This window comes from Callithrix jacchus, chromosome 5, assembly GCF_049354715.1.
Source record: "Callithrix jacchus isolate 240 chromosome 5, calJac240_pri, whole genome shotgun sequence".
NCBI classification, from domain to species: Eukaryota; Metazoa; Chordata; class Mammalia; order Primates; family Cebidae; genus Callithrix; species Callithrix jacchus.
Window position 1 is genome coordinate 38,823,019 of NC_133506.1, and position 20,509 is coordinate 38,843,527.

Genomic DNA, 20,509 nt, shown 5'->3' on the forward strand with positions numbered 1-20,509 from the left:
TACAAAATTAAAAATACAAAAATTAGCTGGGCATAGTGGCAGGTGCCTGTAATCCCAGCTACTGGGGAGGCTGAAGCAGGAGAATTGATTGAACCTGGGAGACGGGCTGCAGCAAGCCAAGGTTGCCTCACAGCACTTCAGCCTGCCCCTGGGCAACAGAGCAAGACTCCGTCTCTAAATAAATAAATAGGCTGGGGGCAATGGCTCATGCCTGTAATTCCAGCACTTTGGGAGGCCAAGGCGAGTGGATCACGAGGTCAAGAGATCGAGACCATCCTGGCCAACATGGTGAAACCCCATCTCTACTAAAAATACAAAAATTAGCCAGGTGTTTGGCACACGCCTGTAGTACCAGCTACTCGGGAGGCTGAGGCAGAAGAATCGCTTGAACCTGGGAGGCAGAGGTTGCCGTGAGCCAAGACTGCGCCACTGTGTTCCAGCCTGGCGACAGAGCAAGATTCTGTCTCAAAATAAATAAATAAATAAAAGATCTCAGATGTGAAGCCCCTGGATCAGAGTTGACCTTTCACCTGTGTTGTAGCAGATTCTGTGGGTACCTGGCTTGTTCCCCAGGTCTAACCATTTCAGGGCACAGCAGCTGCCATCACCTTCATTTCCTGCCTCAGGACTCTCTTGGCCACCAAGTGACAGATGCTGAAAGTGCTGGGTAATTAACAACCCTCACCCACCACCCCCCCCCACAAGCCCAGCAACCTTCTGAGGCAAGAGAATAGGGTCTGGAGGCAGGGAACCTAAGGCCCTTTCATGATGACTTCCTAGAATTAAATTGAAAAGAAAACCCTAATTTTCCATGCTTAAGTAACAAAAGGACCAGAGGATACTCCCTTTGCAAACCCCCACATTTTCTGCCAGACAGATGGGAAATTGAAAGTACCCAATTTGCAATCAGTTGCAAAAAGCAACCAATCAGACGTTTGCATAGGAGTGTAACTTTGTAACTTCACTTCAGCCTCTGACTGGGGGCCGCCACTTCATTTACATGAGATGAACACCAAGCGGCCAATGGGAAACCTCTAGGGAGGATTTGGACTGGAGAAGATTCCATATCCAGGGTCCGCTCCCACACTGTGGAGTGTACTTTCATTTTCAATAAATCTCTGCTTTTGTTGCTTCATTCTTTCCTTGCTTTGTTTTTGCATTTTGTCCAATTCTTTATTTAAGACACCAAGAACCTGGACATTCTCCACCAGTAACACTTCAACTACTGATCCACGGGAGTTGGTGTATAAGTACCCCAGCTCCCTCACCCCTCAGATGGGATCATTTTGAGATATATATGTTGCACCATTTCCCAGAGTCCAGGTGAGATGAAGCTCCAGTTGTCCACAATGTAACTGATTCGCTCTGTCCCTTCCCCATCTTACTTCCCTCCCCTGCTAATGATGTTTCCCCCAGTGACTTCCCAAAGACCACTGCACGCACTTGATTCCTTGTCTCAGGGCCTGCTTTTAGGACAACTGCATCCTCCCTTTTTCTCCCTCTTCTCTGTGGAAAGACAAAATGTTCTGCATACACTTGGAAGTCTGAGCATAATCTCTAAGGAGAGACCCCTGACTCCCAGCACTCCCCTGGGATGGAGGTCTAGAGAGGTGTAATTGCCAGCCAGTGCTAGGAGGCCTGGATCTGAAATGGGCTTGGCTGTGTTTCTGTAATCTCTGCACCTTGAGTGGAAAAATAATTGGTAGACACCTTTCTTGGCCATTAATTCTTTACAGCCAACACTGAGCCCTTGAGGCAAAAACTGATTGTCTGCAGTTACTGCCTGCCTGGCCCTGAATTCGGAACAGGAAGCTTGGCTCTCCCGCCACCCTCTAGTACAGACAACCACTCCTCCCTCCTGCAGAGATGCCCTCCCCCACTTCCTTCCGGAGTCCAAGAAAGGCCAGAGAAGGCCAGTTGTACAGAGGGGGCTGGAGGAGATGAAAATGCCCCTTAAACCAGAGGAACTAAGGGTTGAGAGCCATGAGTTAGAAACCATGGAAGGAAGAGCCTTTGTTCATGTTTTCTTTTTTAAAAATATGTTTCAACATGCACACTTTTTGCCCATTTATCCTGTGATTCTTAAACTCATTTTATAGATGAAGACCTCAGAGAAAAGGAGGGGCTTAGCCCAGACCACATAGAGAATAAACTGATTTGGACACAGGTCTGTTTGATTCCAAACACCATTCTCTTCTTCATGCTATTGGTTGTTTTTCTCCCTTCAGTAAAGGTTTCTTGAGCACCTATACGTCCTAGGCCCCATGCTGGCCCAAAGGACACAAAGATAGATGAGAAACATTTCCTCCTTTCAGGAGGAAGAGATAAAATCTCCCCAATTCTTCCCATTTCTACCCATTCCCTATACAGAGGGTCAGTGTCTGTTTGTTGTTTTTTGTTTTGAGACAGTCTCACTCTGTTGCCCAGGCAGCAGTGGCACGATCTCAGCTCACTGCAACCTCCGCCTCCCGGTTCAAGTAATTCTCCTGCCTCAGCCTCCTGGGTAACTGGGAATACAGATGCCATGACCACACCTGGCTACTTTTTGTATTTTTAGTAGAGACGGAGTGTCACCATTTTGGCCAGGCTGGTCTCGAACTCCCGACCTCAGGCGATCTGCCTGCCTCGGCCTCCCAAAGTGCTGGGATCACAGGCATGAGCCACCACACCCAGTCAGCATCTGTTTTTCTAAGATGCATATATTGTCTATAGTAGCTTTAATGCTACAAATTTGAGTAGGTGCAGCAGAGCCCATGTGCCTCACAAAGCTGAAATACTGACCGCCTGGCCCTTTATAGAAAACGTTTGCCAACTCCTGGTCTACACCATGCCAGGCGCTGACAATGTACCACCTCATTTACTTCTCAACTCAACTCTGTAAGGAATTCCACTACAATGTCTATTCAACAGCTGAGGAACGAGGCTCCGAGACAGGAGATGTCTTGTCCCATTGCTGGTATAAAGCTGATCATTCCAAAGCCCCCCACGGCTCCAAACCACATCAAAAATGTTGGTGGCCAATGTTTTGAAACATTGGCATTCACTCCTGAAACAGCTCACAACTCCCATCAGCAGTGGGCCACTGGGCTATCCCCGTGGACTCCACTCCCCAACCACCTGACACCTACCACGTTGTCTTAGAGAGAGCTGAACCTGGTCTGATCCCCAGCCCTGCACAGCTGCCCTTCTCCTACAGGAACCAGAAGACCTTTCACTGTGGTAAAGAGGCATTCGTGAGGTCATCCAAAATCTGAGGCCAGTGTCATGATCTTCTGTTGGTTTTATTGTTTGTTTATTTTGTTTCTGAGACAGAGTTTTGCTCTTGTTGCCCAGGCTAGAGTGCAATGGTGCAATCTCAGCTCACTGCAAAATCCATCTCCTGGGTTCAAGCAATTCTCCTGCCTCAGCCTCCCTAGTAGCTGGGATTACAGGCACATGCCACCACACCTGGCTAATTTTTATATTTTTAGTAGAGACAGGGTTTCATCATATTGGTCAGGCTATTCTCAAAGTCCTTACCTCAGGTGATCCGCCCGCCTTGGCCTCCCAAAGTGCTGGGATTACGGGTATAAGCCACGACACCCGGCCCTGTTGGTTTTATTAGTCAGCCTTTGTGGGAGGGCAGGTTCACCTCTGAAGGAAGAGCTGAAAGTTAGACGGAATGCACCACATGACAAAAGTGGCCTGTTCACAAGAATCTACTTTAACTTGGTCTTTTTCTCTACTCTTGTAAAACAGTGATGCTTAAATCTACACTTTTTTGTTTGTTTTTGAGACAGTCTCACTCTGTTGCCAGGCTGGAGTGCAGTAGCATGATCTCCGCTCACTGCAACCTGCCCTTCGTGAGTTCAAGCAATTCTCCTGCCTCAGCCTCCCGAGTAGCTGGGACTACAGGTGTGCATCACCACGCCCATCTAATTTTTGTATTTTGAGTATAGACAGGGTTTCATCATGTTGGCCAAGATGGTCTCAATCTCGTGATCCACCTGTCTCAGCCTCCCAAAGTGCTGGGATTACAGGTGTGAGCCGCCATGCCCAGCCACTTTTTTGTTTTTAAGAGACAGGTTCTTGCTCTGTTTTCCAGGCTGTACAATGCCACAATCCTAGCTAACTGCAGCCTTGAACTCCTGGGCTCAAGCCATCCTCCCACATAGCTGGAACTACAGGTGCCCACCACCAGGCCCAGCTAATTTTTTTTTTTTTTTAATTTTTGGTAGAGATGAGGTTTTGCTGTGTTGCCCAAGCTGGTCTCAAAGTCCTGGGCTCAAGCAATCCTCCCACCTTGGCCTCCGCAAGGGCTCGGATTAGCAGGCCTGAGCCACCACGCCCGACTACGTTACCTAGTTTTTTTTGTTGTTTTTTGGTTTTTTTTTTTTGAGATGGAGTCTTGCTCTGTCTCCCAGGCTGGAGTGCAGTGGTGCGATCTCAGCTCAGCACAGCCTCCACCTCCCAGGTTCAAGTGATTTTCCTACTTCAGCCTCCCAAGTAGCTGGGATTACAAGCATGTACCACCACACCCAGCTAATTTTTATATTTTTAGTAGAGATGGGGTTTCTCCACATTGGCCAGGCAGGTCTCAAACTCCTGACCTCAGGTGATCTGCCCGCCTTGGCCTCCCAAAGTACTGGGATTACAGGCATGAGCCACCACGCCCAACTACATTAACTAGTTCTTACCAGGAGCCGACCGCCTGTAGCAGATGGAATTTGCACTCTTGCCCTCCCAGCACTCACCTTCACAAGCCAAAGACTTGCTGGGAACACCTGCCTCCAAGCCCTGGGGCGTCTTAATTTCTGGCTGTGGAAGAAGATTCAGCCAATCAAGCAAGCAGGAAATGCCAGAGTGAACACTCCTGGAAGCAAGCTTCAACCAAGGACAGCTGGGCGGTTAACATATGAGCACACAGCCTCCTCCCTGCTTGGCTGGAAGCAGGCCACCCTCTCCCCTCTGTCTGAGGTGTGTTTTGCACCATCTCCCAGAGTTCGCAGAGGCATGAAGCTCCAGCTGCTCCGGTTGTCTTCATCCCACTAACACATTCACTAATTTCCTTCCACTCCCTGTCTCATATCTTCTCCGAGTGGTGCTTCCTGGGATGACCTTCCAAATCAATCACTTGTAGAATAACACTGAGAATCTTGTCTCAGAGGCTGCCTCCAGAAAAACTCAAAGACAAGCATCAAGAGTTCTTCCTGCCCTCTCACTTTATCCTGACCACCCCCCTGGGAGCCAGCTTCATCCCATTTTTCTGAGGTGTAGCCTGAGGGGCTTACAGAGGTAAAGCAAGCGGAACCCCAGTCTGCTAGGAATTAGCAAGGGCCAGAGTGCTCAAGAAAAGGTCCTGCGTTGGGCATGGTGGCTCACATCTATAATCCCAGCACTTTGGGAGGCCAAGCCAGGTGGATCACTTGAGTCCAGGAATTCGAGAGCAGATGGGCAAAATGGCAAAACCCTGTGTCTACAAAAAATAAATCAAAAACTTAGCCAGGTGTGGTGGCTCATGCCTGTGGTCTCAGCTACTCAGGAGGCTGAGGTGGGAAGATCTCTTGAGCCCAGGAGATGAAGGCTGCAGTGACCCATGATCATGCCACTGAACTCCGGCCTGGGTGACAGAGCGAAACCCTATCTCAAATAACTAAATAAAATAAAAAGAAACGGTCCTGGGGGGAGGGGATTCGAGCCTGTCTCCACCACAGAGTGAAACTGTCCCAGACCAAGGCTGCACCCCAAGCTGCCAGCTCTTTCTGCTCCAAGTCCAGCTCCCACCTCCCATGTCACCATCCCAGGGAATCATCTATCCATGAAGATGGCTGGAATGGGACCAGAATCACCCTGTCATAAAAGATGGAGAACTAAGAACTCTCTGTACAAATAATCTCCATGGCAAAATTAGGGGGGAAACAGCATGGATGGAAGTTGCATTTATTAAATAATAATCGTGAACGCTCACTTCATGCTTCTGTATGCTAGCTGCCGTTCTAAGTGCTTTATAATGAAATAACTTCCTTAAAATTTTTGCACAACTCTTTGAGAAAGGTACTATTACTTTCTCAATTTTACGGTCAAGGAAACTGAGGCACGAGGAGGTTATGAAGTTTGCCCAGGGTCATAAAGCTAGCAGATGAGGGAACCAGACTCAAGCGGTTATCTCCAGATACAGTCGTGACCATGAGCCACACGACTGTGAGTGGGTCAAGGAGGGGCCACTTATACAAAGATCGACCCATAAGATTATAACTGTATTTTCACCATACTTTTCTACGTTTAGATAAGGTCAGAGATGGGACTGGACTCCAGAGGTAGAGCTTGGACACCAGGCCAGATTGACGACTAGCTGAAACAGGGAAGAGACAGAAGCATGCTCTGAAAGACACACCCACCAGTGCCCTGTCAGTTTACCGTTGCCATGGCAACACCTAGAAATTATCACCCCTCCCCATGGCAATGACCCATTTACTGCTATTTTTCTAGATATTTCTGCACAAACTACCGCTTAATTTGCGGTGGCTCACGCCTGTAATCCCAGCACTTTGAAAGGCGGGAGGATCACCTGAGGTCAGGAGTTTGAGACCAGCCTGGCCAATATGGTAAAACCCCATCTCTATTAAAAATACAAAAATTAGCCGGGTGTGGTGGCAGGTGCCAGTAATCCCAGCCATTCCAGAAGCTGAGGAGGAAGAGTAGCTTGAACTGGGGAGGCAGAGGTTGTAATGAATCGAGATTGTGCCCGTGCACTCCAGCCTGGGTGACACAGCAAGACCATCTCAAAAGAAAAAGTGAATAGAAATATGAGGGCAGAACTGCCCTGGCCCTGAGCTGCTATTCTGTGCACGTTCCTGCGGCAGTTTCTCTGTGGCTACTGTACGCTGCTTCAGTAAAAGTTGCTAACACCACCGGCTCACCCTTGAATTCTTTCCTGGACAAAGACAAGAACTCTCCTGAGCTAAGCCTCAATTCCGGGGCTGGCCAGTCTGCCATCATTCATACACACACACTTCCCACCATGTTACCATCGCCTACGGTACGGGGTCAGTTGTATGCTGTAGTTTGTAGCCTAGGGGCGGTAGGCTGCACCAACCAGCCTAGGTGTGTGTGAGGCTATCCCATCTAGGGATGTATAGTGGACTCCATGATGTTCACACAGAGTTGAAATCACCTAATGCAACTTTTCCCACACCATCTTTAAGGGACATATGGCTCTACTCCCAACCCTCTTCCCCATAGGGTGCCTGTGGCACAAAGTGAGTTCTCTAAATGGTCTGACACTGAGACACTGCTGGAGACAGCGCCCCCTTCAGGCCTGGAGGTCCCAGTTTTCGGTTTTGTTCAGATGTCAAGGAAGCTCTACCATCTGCCTAGGGCGGGGTGGGGGAACAGTCTCCCTCCGTTGCCCAGGCTGGAGTGCTGTGGCATGATCTTGGTTCACTGCAGCCTTCACCTCCTGAGTTCAAGAGATTGTCCTGCCTCAGCCTCTGGAGTAGCTGGGATTACGGGCGTGCACCACCATGCCCTTTTGGATTCTTAGTAAAAAGGGGATTTCACCATGTTTAGCCAGGCTGATCTCAAACTACTGAGCTCAAGCAATCCACCCACCTCAGCCTCCAAAGGTGCTAGGAGTACAGGCATGAGCCACTGTGCCAGGCCTTAGGGCAGGATGAAAGAGCCTTAACCAGGCTCTCTAGAGACAAAAAGGGAGGCCCAAAACACATGATGACCTTCTTAGCTTTTTTGTTTTTTCCTTTTTTTTTTTTTTTGAGATGGAGTTTTGCTCTTCTCACCCAGGTTGGAGTGCAGTGTCATGATCTCAGCTTGCTGCAACCTCAACCCCCAAAGTTCAAGCAATGCTCGTGCCTCAGCCTCCAGAGTAGCTGGGACTACAGGAGCCATGCCTGGCTAGCTTTTGTATTTTTAGTAGAGACATGAGTTTCACCATGTTGGCCAGGCTGGTCTCAAACTCCTGACCTCAGGTGATCCGCCCACCTCAGCCTCCCGATGGGCTGGGATTACAGGCATGAGCCATGGTGCCCGGCCAGCTTTATTTATCATCTTTATTGATACATGATTTACATACAGTAAACTCATTGAACTACTTAAAATGGGTACCTATTTTAAGTAGACATTGCAATAATCATGATGTGAAACATTTCCCTCACTCCTTCCTGCCTCTCAGCAGTCAATTCCCTCCTCCAGTCAGTCGCCAGCCCAGGCAGCCACTGATCTGCTTTCTGTCTCTTCAGTTCTGCCTTTCCTAATGTGGTCCCTTGAGCGTCTACCTCTCAGCTCTTCAGGAGGATTATAACACGCAGGTCCCCAGGCCCTGCATGCACCCAGGGAGCCCGACGCTGACAATGGGACCCATGTATCTGTGTTTCAACGGTGCTCGCCAATGCCTGAGACCCCTGTCTTAGGACTGCAATTTTTGGATGGCCCACCCTGGCCTGTTTCATCCTGGTTATGCCCCCTGAGATGAGCACTGTGCCCAGGCTAGTTCAGGTGCCTGAAAACAACTTGTTTCTCCTCACTCTCCTAGGAGATGCATTCTGTACCTCTGCCATGTGGCGGAGTCGCTCAGCTTCTCCTGCCCGTGACATTAGAGGGGCACCATGTAGGCAGCTTCTGCTGCCAGGATAAGGGCTGCAGTGAAAAGCACACGCCCCCACCCCCCCCGAGGCAATCAGGAACGTGCTTCCACTTACATCTGCCCAGATGACAGCATGTGGAACCAGTGATGAGTAAGAGGTCTGTAAGCCACAGCTTGGCCAGGCCGGAAACCTGTGTGTACCAGCTTCAGGAAAGATCTGAGAGGGGACCTCAGCACGGCTTCCTGCAGGATTCTGACAGGCTCGAAGAGAACGCTGCTAGCTGAAGTGTGCTGTGAGTAACTGTCTCTGATCTTCCCTGTGGCCTCTTGCTTGACACCTGACACTTAGCCAACCAGGATTGTCCTCATCAGCAATTTTTTTTTTTTTTTTTTTTGAGACGGAGTTTCACTCTTGTTGCCAGGCTGGAGTGCAATGGCACGGTCTCAGCTCACTGCAACCTCTGCCTTCGGTTCAAACGGGGTTTCCCCATGTTGGTCAGGCTGGTCTCAAACTCCTGACCTCAGATGACCCACCCACCTCAGCCTCCCAAAGTGCTGGGATCACAGCCATGAGCCACCAAGCCAGGCATTCTTATCAGCATTTCTGTCTCCCCACTGCCCTGGGAACCTACTGACTGGCCTGCTTCCACATTTGCCACAATGAACAATTCCAAAAGCTTTTTTTTTGTTCTTTTAAGAGATGGGTTTTGGCTGGGTGCAGTGGCTCACACCTGTAATCCCATCACTTTGGAAGGCCAAGGTGGGCAGGTCAGAAGTTTGAGACCAGCCTGAACAACATGGTGAAACCCCCATCTCTACTAAAAATACAAAAATTAGTTGGGCATGGCAGTGCACACCTGTAGTCCCAGCTTCTTGGGAGGCTGAGGCACGAGAATCATTTAACCCGGGAGGCAGAGGTTGCAGTGAGCCAAGATCCCACCACTGCACTCCAGCCTGGGCAACAGAGTGAGACTCTACCTCAAAAAAAAAAAAAAAGAGATGGGGTCTTGCTGTATTGCCCAGGTTGGATTCAAACTCCTAGACTCAAGTGAACCTCCTGCTCCAGCCTCCCAAGTATCTGGGACTATGAGCACTCACAACCATACCCAGCTTCTTCCAGGACCTTCTTGATTCCAGTCTGGCTCCAAGCAGCAGGAGAAGTAGGATTGAATGAGGAATTAGGCTCCAGTCACCACCCGTGTAAACAGAGGCCACAGTTCTTACCTGGCCTAGAGAACAACGTGGCTGTGGCACCAACAGTCGTATCCAGACAAGTGCAGGAAGGCCAAGGTCAGCTCTGAGGGCCACACCTGAAGAGGGCCACACATGAATGTGAGTACACGAGTGGTGAGCAGCCAGAAGGACGAACAGACTTGAAACCAGGTCACAGGATGGATATCTGGGTATATGTTAGTCCGTTCTCACACTGCTATGAAGATAATACTGAGGCCTCGTAATTCATAAAGAGGTTTAATTGGCTCATGGTTATGCATAGCTGGGGAGGCCTCAGGAAACTTACAATCATGGCAGCAGGTGAGGGGAAGCAGGTATATCTTATCTTGAGGTAGGAGAGAGAGAGAAAGAACGAACAAAGGGGAAACTGCCACTTATAAACCATCAGATCTCGTGAGAACTCCCTCACTATTGCGAGAAGAGCATCAGGGTAACCACCCCCATGATCCAATTGTCTCCCACCAGGTACCTCCCTCCATGTGGGGATTACAATTTGAGATGAGATTTGGGTGGAGACACGGAGTCTAACCATATCAGGGGAACTATGGACTTTTAGCCCTAAGAGATGACATGAACAGAGCATCTAAGTGCTGCCCCCAACATCTGAAAGACCCACTTGTAGGAAACGGATATATTTGCACATCCTCGGGCACAGCCAGGACCAGTGGGTAGACGATTCAAGGCAGGCAATTGTTTACTTTATATAAAGAATTTATTACAGTGAAAGATGTCCAACAATGGACTTGGACCCCCAGTTAAACAGTGAAGCTCCATCAGGGGTGTAGCCAAGTAAGGGCCAGAAAACTTCTAGGTGAATAAGAGGCTTGACAATTAGAAGACTTGGAATCAGGGACCTTCCAAGACCTCCTATTAATAGCTGTGAGCATCTTTCAGATAGGAATGAGCCGCTGTCGTTTTCTACCACTGTAATCATATTGATAGCCACCAGGTGGCAACAAAGCCACACCTTCAGCACCATGAAGCACATCCCAGCCTACAGAAAACCCACTGGAAAACAAGCCCCCTGCCCCCTCAACCAAAACACAAACAACTAATTGATTCGATAAATTAACATTTATGGACAAAGACTATAAATCAAGTTCTCAGTAGAGCTTTAGTTACTAGCATGACCCAGAGGGCTCTAGGTCAAGTTTGTAATTGAAAATTTTCTTTAGAGCTTTATCATCTTTTTTTGTTTTAATTTTCCAGTGAAATACAATGTACACACAGTAACATGCACAAATCATCAGCGTACAGCTCAATAAATTTTCATAAACAGGCCGGGAGTGGTGGCTTACGCCTGTAATCCCAGCACTTTGGGAGGCTGAGGCGGGTGGATCACGAGGTCAAGAGATCGAGACCATCCTGGTCAACATGGTGAAACCCCGTCTCTACTAAAAATACAGATATTAGCTGGGCACGGTGGCGTGTGCCTGTAATCCCAGCTACTCAGGAGGCTGAGGCGGAAGAATTGCTTGAACCCAGGAGGCAGAGGTTGCGGTGAGCCGAGATCGCACCATTGCACTCCAGCCTGGGTAACAAGAGCAAAACTCAGTCTCAAAAAAAAAAATTTCATAGAGTACCCCAGTACCCAGTTCAAGAAACAAAATGTGACCAGAACTCCAGGAGCCCCTCATACCCCTTCCTAACCCTCCCCACCAGGTCACAGTGACAGCCACTACCAGCTTTCAGCTTTAATGGACACCCCATGCAGTTTCCCAAAGTGATTATGCCAATTTGCTGCCACCAATAATCTGAGAGTTCCAGTGACTCCAGAGCCACACTGGAATTTTCTGCTTGGATGCATTTGATGGAGGAAATGTGGGATCTGGAGAGGACATCCCTGCACCCCTCCGAAGGTGGCTGTCTGGGCAGCACGAATCAGAAGATGGAAGAGTCCACCCCAGCAGCACATCCTGGTGACACATCAGCACACTCACACCTGCTGAATGAAGAGCCTCGCTTCGTATGCTCTGCACAATGTCCCAGAGTGGTGCTGCACTCAGTTAGCACTTACTATGTGTGCTGGAGTTTTGCTTTGGTTTTGTTTTTTTTAGAAATAGGGTCTTACCCTGTCACCCAGGCTAGAGAGCAGTAGCTCACTGCAGCCTCGAAATCCTGGGCTCAAGCACCTTTCTGCCTCAGCCTCCCAAGTGGCTAGGACTATAGGTGTGCTACTGTGTCTTGCTGTATTTGGACTTCTGTTTTGTTTTGTTTTGCTTTTTTGGAGATGGTGTCTCGCTCTGTCACCCAGGCTGGAGTGCAATGGCATGGTCTTGGCTCATTGCAACCTCAGCCTCCCCTGTTTAAGTGTGATTCTCTTGCCTCAGCCTCCCAGGTAGTTGGGATTAGGCACCCCGCCACCTCGCCAGGCTAATTTTTGTATTTTTAGTAGAGATGAGGTTTCACCATGTTGGCCAGGCTGGTCTCAAACTCCTGGCCTCAGGTAATCTGTCTGCCTTGGCCTCCCAAAGTGCTGGGATTACAGGTACCCACCACTACGTCCAGCTAACTTTTGTATTTTTAGTAAAAACTGGGTTTTACCATGTTGGCCAGGCTGGTCTCAAACTCCTGACCTCAGGTGATCCGTCCACCTTTGCCTCTCAAAGTGCTGGGATTACAGGCATGAACCACCATGCCCGGCCCATTTTTGGACTTTTCTAAGGGCTGGAGATGAAGTTGTAAAAAGACAGACAGCATCCCTGCTCCGCTGACACTAACATTCTAGTTGGGGATGGGAGATGCAGAAATAAATATATCTCGGGTGATAAAAAGGTTTTTTTTGTTTTTTTTTCTAGTTTATTTATTTATTCATTTTTTCCCCTCTTTTTTTATTGCATTTTAGGTTTTGGGGTACATGTGCAGAACATGCAAAATAGTTGCATAGGTACACACATGGCAGTGTGTTTTGCTGCCTTCCTCCCCTTCACCCACATTTGGCATTTCTCCCCAGGCTATCCCTCCCCAGCTCCCCCACCCTGCTGTCCCTCCCCTATTCCCCCCAATAGACCCCAGTGTGTAGTACTCCCTTCCCTGTGTCCATGTGTTCTCATTTTTCCTCACCCACCTATGAGTGAGAATATGCGGTATTTCGTTTTCTGTTCTTGTGTCAGTTTGCTGAGAATGATGTTCTCCAGATTCATCCATGTCCCTACAAACAACACAAACTCATCATTTCTGATTGCTGCATAATATTCCATGGTGTATATGTGCCACATTTTCCCAATCCAGTCTATCATCGATGGGCATTTGGGTTGATTCCAGGTCTTTGCTATTGTAAACAGTGCTGCAATGAACATTCGCGTGCATGTGTCCTTATAGTCGAACGATTTATAGTCCTTTGGATATATACCCAGTAATGGGATTGCTGGGTCAAATGGAATTTCTATTTCTAAGGCCTTGAGGAATTGCCACACTGTCTTCCACAATGGTTGAACTAATTTACACTCCCACCAACAGTGTAAAAGTGTTCCTATTTCTCCACATCCTCTCCAGCATCTGTTGTCTCCAGATTTTTTAATGATCGCCATTCTAACTGGCGTGAGATGGTATCTCGATATGGTTTTGATTTGCATCTCTCTAATGACCAGTGATGAAGAGCATTGTTTCATATGTTTGTTGGCCTCAGGTATGTATTCTTTTGTAAAGTGTCCACATTTTTTATATCTTCTCAGTATCACTTTTTGGAAATGATTTTTTTATGCCCTGCTTTAGCCAAAGATCTTGGGCAAAATAAGAAGATGCAACTGTAATCCCAGCTATCTGGGAGCCTGAGGGAGCAGAATCGCTTGAATCCAGAAGGTGGAGGTTGTGGTGAGCTGAGATCGTACCATTCCACTTCGGCCTGGGAGTTTGGCTTCAAACTCATGTCTCTTCACATTCCAAGGTTCTTTTCCTTGCTCCAAACAGGTGATCAGGTCTGAGTTAGAGGCAGCAATACCCAGGAAGACCAGGTTTCTGTAATTCTCTAACATCACATTTCTATATAAATTCTGCTGTGCAGTGTCCAGGTATTGCCACTCCTTCCAAGAGAATTCTATGGCCACATCCCTAAATTTCAACACTCCCTTCTCTCCCTTCTTTGCAGGGGTCTTTTTAGGCTTGGGCTCTGGCTTTGGAGGAGCAGATTTAGCAGATAACCTCGCGGATCTTCTCTGTGGCCCGTCCTTCCCCTTGGCTTTATCTCCTTTAGCATCCCCTTCAGCCTTTTTCTTGGGCATCGTGGCGATGGCGGTGGGACGTAGGCACGTGGGCTTCAGTGGGTCCAGGGGTCATTCTTGCCTCCTCTTCTTGACACTGGAAATCCAGCTACTCAGGAGGCTGAGGCAAGAGAACTACTTGAACTCAGGAAGTGTAGGTTGTATTGAGCCGAGATTGTGCCGCTACACTCCAGCCATTTCTAGGCTTCCAGGGGGTCCTAGCATCTCAGCTATGGATCTCCAGTACCAGCACATCACAAGGCCACAGAGGCTGGACCTATAGTAGCAGAAGACACAGGACTGCAAAGACAGATAAAAAGTTTTATGAAAAAAAAATTGGAACAGGGGAAGAAGAGACACAGAGTGCAGGAGAAAGATGCTATTTTTAAATAGGTGGTTGACGAGGCCCCCCTGATAACTGCCAGTCTGTTTTCTGCTGATATAACAGAATACCACAAACCAGGTAATTTATAATGAAAGAAATGTATTTCTCTCCCTCTTTTTTTAAGGCTAGTCACGTGACATATGAGAAGTCGAGAAGCAACAAAGAAATCTGTAACTGGTTATGATCAATTAGTCGTAAACACCACTACACTCAGACCAGCCAGAAAAGACATTTATTTCTTACACAAGACAGAGAGGCACCAGGGCCAGACTCACTTTATAACAATCCATTCTCTCAGTAACCAACCCACTCCTTCCACAATAACCACATTCATTCAGGAAGGCTCCACTCATTCATGACTCAATCGCCTCTTAGGCCCCACATCCCAATGTTGCACACTGGGGATAAAGTCTCCAACACAGAAACTGCCAGGGAACGTGTTCAAGCCATAGCAATAAACTGGAGCAGAAACCAAAAGGAAATGAGGGGAGTAAATCATAGAAAAACAGTTCCAGATGCAGGGAGCTGTCCAGAGACAAGGCCCTGCAGTCAGTGCATGTTTGACACATTCAAGAGCTGGTGGAAGAAGGAAGAGTAGGGAACGCAGGGATCGTTAGAGGGACGTGACTGTATAGGACCTATCCCCCCAATGTTCAGAAGCAACCACAAGCCCACTCAATACATAATATGTTGTTATATCAAGAGTTGGGGGTTTTAGGCCAGGCAAAGTGGCTCATGTCTGTAATCCCAGTGCTTTGAATGGCCAAGGTGGGCAGATCAGTTGAGTCCAGGAGTTCAAGACCAGCCTGGGAAACATGGTGAAACCCATCTCTACAAAAAATTAGCTGCACGTAGTGGCCCATGCCAGTAGTCCCAGATACTCAGGAGGCTGAGGTGAGAAAATTTCCTGAGCCAGGAAGGTGGAGATTGCAGTGAGCCAAGATGGCACCACTGCACTCCAGCCTGGGGGACCAAGTAAGACTCTATCTCAAAAAACAAGGGGTGTGGGGGGGCTTGGGGTGGTGTTATTTACAAAAAACTGGATCATGCATATATTAAAACTTGCTTCTGGCTGGGCGCGGTGGCTCATGCCTATAATCCCAGCATTTTGGGGGGCCAAGGTGGGTGGATCACGAGGTCAAGAGATCGAGACCATCCTGGTCAACAAGATGAAACCCTGTCTCTACTAAAAATACAAAAATTAGCTGGGCGTGGTGGTGCACGCCTGTAGTCCCAGCTACTCGGGAGGCTGAGGCAGGAGAATTGCTTGAACCCAGAAGGCGGAGGTTGCGGTGAGCCAAGATAGTGCCATTGCCCTCCAGTCTGGGTAACAACAGCGAAACTCTGTCTAAAAAAAAAAAAAAACTTGCCTTCTTAACAACATCCCATAAGCATCGTTAGTGGTCAGTCACACAGATTGAGGTAAGCAAACCTCTTCTGTGTAGAGCCAGCGAGGAAGAGGTTTTGCAGCTGGACAAAGGCTTTGCAAAGTCTCTGTTGCAACCACTCAATATAATAACTACTCAAGACTGCTGTTGTAGCCTGAGAGAAGTCATAGACAATGTGTGAATGAATGGGTGAGACTATGTTCCCGCAGAACCTTATTTACAAAACAGGTGGCAAGCCAGATCTGGCTGGGGCCCTGGTTTGCAAAGCTGACACATCACATTACTGTTGTTTTCCCAGCACTGAGAACAGTAGCTGGCATGCAGCAGGCATTCAGTAAATATTTGAAATGAGAATAATCTTACTTATTTTCATTGAGGAAGAATATTCCACTGCTTGAATAAGCATCCCTGGACCTGTGGTTTTACAAACTGGCTCCTTGTCAAATAGATTTCTAGGATTAAGGTTACTGGGTCAAGGGCTTATGAATTTTGTTTGTCACTTGACCAGTACCTCCTGGAAACCCTTTCCATTCCTAGCTTCTGTGACACCACACTCTGGTTTTTTCCTTACCTTTTAGCCACTTCCCAGTTGCCATTACTAAATTTTTTGGAAGGGATGGGAGACAGGTTTTTACTCTGTGGCCCAGGCTGGAGAACAGATGCGCAATCATGACTCACTGCAGCCTGAAACTCCTGTGCTCAAGTGATCTACCTGCCTTCCCCTCCTAAAAAGCTGGGACTACAGGTGCATGCCAATGCCAGCATGCCTACTAACATTTTTCTTTTTTTTTTTTTTTTTTTTTGGACACATAGTCTTGTTCTGTCATCTAAGCTGGAGTGCAGTAGTGCAATATCTGCTCACTGCAGCCTCAACCTCCTGGATTCAAGTGATTCTCATCCCTCAGCCTCCCGAGTAGCTGGGACTACAGGCATGCACCACCACACTCATCTAATTTTTGTATTTTTAGTAGAGATGGGGTTTCATCATGTAGACCAGGATGGTCTCAAACGCCTGACCTCAAGTGATCCACCTGCCTCGTCCTCCCAGAGTGTTGGGATTACAGGCATTAGCCACTGCACCCAGCCTTTTTTCATTTTTTGTAGAGACTCACTATATTGTCCAGGCTGGTCGTGAACTCCTGGCCTCCAGTGATCCTCCCACCTCATTCTCCCAAAGCACTGAAATTACAAGTCCCTGTACCCAGCTTTCATTCCTAAATTTACCAAAATTTCAGAGTCCCTGTGGTAGGCAGAATAAGAGTTCCCCCTAAAGATGTCTATGTCCTAATCCTAATCCCTGAATCCTGTGACGACGTTACCTTATATGGCAAAAGGAACTTTACAGATCTGATTAAGTAGAGCTTAATCGGGATGGGCCCAATGTGATCATAAGGGTGCTTACAAGAGGGGGGCAGAAGAGCCACAGTCAGAGAAGCAGATGTGACAAAGGAGAATGGGACTGGGGTCAGAGTGATTGACTGTAAGGTCACAACTGAAGTTAATGGCTTTGAAGATGGAGGAAGGAATCATAAGCCAAAGAGTGCCAGCAGCCTGGAAGACTCAAGGGAACAGATTCTCCCCTAGAGCCTCCTGAAACAATGCGGCCCAGGCCGGGCGCTGGAGCTCACATCTGTAATCCCAACATTTTGGGAGGCTGAGGTGTGGGTAGATCACCTGAAGTCAAGGGTTCAAGACCAGCCTGGCCAGCACAGTGAAACTCTGTCTCTACTAAAATGCAAAAATTAGCCAGGCATGGTGGCACACCTATAGACCCAGCTACTCAAGAGGCTGAGACAGGAGAATTATTTAAACCTGGGAGGCAGAGGTTGCAGTGAGTTGAGACTGCCATTGCACTCCAGCATGGGCAACAGTCTCAAAAAAAAAAAAAAAAAAGAAAGAAAGAAAGGAAAAGAAAAGAAAAAAAAGAACACAACCCTGCTAACATCTTGATTTTAGCTCAGTTCACTGCAGTCTTCGGCTCTTCAAAACTGTAAGGTAATCAATGTGTGTTGCTTTAAGCCATTAAGTTGGTGGCAATACACTGCAGCAGCCACAGGAGTTAGATTTAATTTGTTCCCAGGTTCTTAGTGCAAGCGTTAAAAAAAAAGTAATGACTAGGTTTGCTTTTTTTCTTTTACTTTTCCTTTTTTTTTTTTTGAGACAGAGTCTCACTCTGGGCATATGCCTTGATACTCTGGGCCCGATTCACCTACTGAGTAGGAAAAAAATTGTATGTTCATAGTTACTCATATTCTAACCATTACATTTCTGGCTGGGCAAGTGGCTCACGCCTGTGATCCTAGCACTTTGGCAGGCCGAGGCAGGCAGATCACTTGAGGTCAGGAATTTGACACCAGCCTGGTCAACATGATGAAACCCTGTCTCTACTAAAAATACGAAAAATTAGCTGGGCATGGGGGGCGGGGCGCACCTGTAATCCCAGCTACTTAGGAGGCTAAGGCAGTGAACCTGGGAGGCAGAAGTTGCAGTGAGCCAAGATCACACCACTGCAATCCAGACTGGGTGACAGAGCGAGACTGTGTCTCAAAAACAAAAACAAAAACAAAACCTAGTCGTTACATTTCCTCCGTATATCAGTCAGATAATATCAAGTATTTAAATAGTTTGGTATATTCTTGTCCTTGAGCTATGCAACTTCATTGTCCTTCAACATCTGGCTGAAAACTCCTGTTAATCCTTGAACCTGGAGAACACAAAGGAGGCCCTATCTCAGCACCACACATCCCTGCACTCTCAGAAGTACTACATCACTGATTTTTTAAGTTGGAGTTTCACTCTTGTTGCCCAGGCTGGAGCGCAACGGCATGATCTTGGCTCACCACAACCTCTGCCTCCCAGGTTCAAGCGATTCTCCTGCCTCAGCCTCCCGTGTAGCTGGGATTTATTACAGGTGCCTGCCACCATGCCGGCTAATTTTTTTTTTTTTGTATTTTTACTAAAGACGGGGTTTCACTATGTTAGCCAGGCTGGTCTCAAACTCCTGACCTCGTGATCCACCTGCCTAGGCCCCCCCAAAGTGCTAGGATTACAAGTGTGAGCCACCACGCCTGGTCTTTTTTTTTTTTTTTTTTTTCCGAGACAGGATCTCAGTGTTGCTCAGGCTGGACTGCAGTGATGCAATCACAGCTCACTGCAGCCTAGACCTGCACTCAAGTGATCCTCCCACTTCAGCCTCCCTAGTAACTGGGAGTACAGGCATGTGACACCACGCCCAGCTAATTTTCACAATTTTTTTTGTAGAAACAGGATCTCGCCATGTTGCCCAGGTTGATATCGAACTCTTGGGCTCAAACAATCCTCTCACCTGGGTCTCCCAAAGTGCTGTGATTACAGGAGTGAGCTACCATGCCTTGCTCCTTTTTTTCTTTCTTTGAGTCGGAGTCTCGCTTTGTCAACCAGGCTGGAGTGCAGTGGCATGATCATAGCTCACTGCAGCCTTGAACTCCTGGGCTCAAGCGATCCGCCTGCCTCAGCGTCCCAAGGTGCAAGGATTACAGACTCATATTTTTAATTTATCTAACTTTAAGCACGGCCTGTACCTCCCCAAGTCGTGACAAACAACGACGTTTTCCTCCAGACTACCTTAGCTCCAGGAGGGCAAAACCACCCTTTTTCAACCAGAAGTTGAAGGATATTGAGGTCACACCACTCAAAACAGAGCGGGAATACAAAAATATCAGAGCTGGTGTTATCTCAGTGATACCTCTTTTAACTTCAGTGACACCCTACTCTCGTGGTCTTCTCCTACCTCCCTAGCCACTCTCCAGTCAGTCTCCTTTCCTGTACTTAAATTTCACAGTACCCCAGGAGTTGGCCAGGGTCTTCCGCTCTCGACTGAAACTTATTTCTTTGAGGTTTTCATCTAGTTCTCCAACTTTAAATAGCATCTCCATTGATAAGCTCACAAATAAGGCACTTTCAAGTCAGTGGAAGAAATGACAGAAGAACAAAGGACTTTCCATATACGGGGGAAAAAAAAAATCGTTCATCGCTGTGGGAGGGCTGCCGGATCTCGGCCGCGCTCCCTTTTGAGCGCCTACAGTGAGAGTAGGATTCCCACAGACCCCCAATCCATAAGTGAGTCAGGGCTCCAAGAAAGACCCACGGAGGGAGAGGGGAACGTCCGGGGAGGCGGAGGCTGATGAAGGCTGCCAGTGAGACCCGCAGAGGCTGATGTCGGCAGGTCTGCGCGCTCGCAACCGGACCCCCCCACCCGGTCAGCAGGAGGACCTTGGTGCGCGATCCTCGGATTCCGCGAAACCCGACAACCGACTGGATCCAAGAGCGCGGTCACCTCTAAAGTGACCATCAACCAATCGCTGGAGGAAATCCGCAGCCTCGTTTTAAGCGACCAATCCGAGACCGCGACGACCTATTATGACACGCTCGAGAACCAATGAAAAATGGGAATTCTCTTAGCCTGCCTCCTGAGTTTCAAGAGATCGCTCAAAGTTTTATAAACGGTACAAATTAGAAAACAACTATTCTGCAGCTGGATTAGAGACATTGTGTTTTCAAAGACGGTGGAGAGGACTGGAGTAAATTCTAGAACCGAGCAAGACCGCACTACCCCAGAACGTCGCAGGCAGCGGACTAGCTACTCACAATCTAGCCCAGGGCCGACACGGGAGAGACGTGCCGCTGCGCGCTGACGTCACGTGCCAGGCCCCGCCCCACCGGCCGCCCATATAGCGTAAGTCTGGCG

General features: G+C 48.1%; 1 long non-coding RNA gene across 1 annotated transcript; it reads right to left on the reverse strand.

Annotated features, from left to right (window-relative positions):
- Window positions 1-12,587: 12,587 nt before the first annotated feature.
- On the reverse strand, window positions 12,588-20,439 carry LOC144582476 (uncharacterized). The gene is made up of 2 exons (XR_013535204.1): window positions 20,410-20,439; window positions 12,588-14,310 (listed from the first exon to the last, which is right to left on the reverse strand). It is a non-coding gene; the product is annotated as an uncharacterized LOC144582476 (long non-coding RNA).
- Window positions 20,440-20,509: the final 70 nt, after the last annotated feature.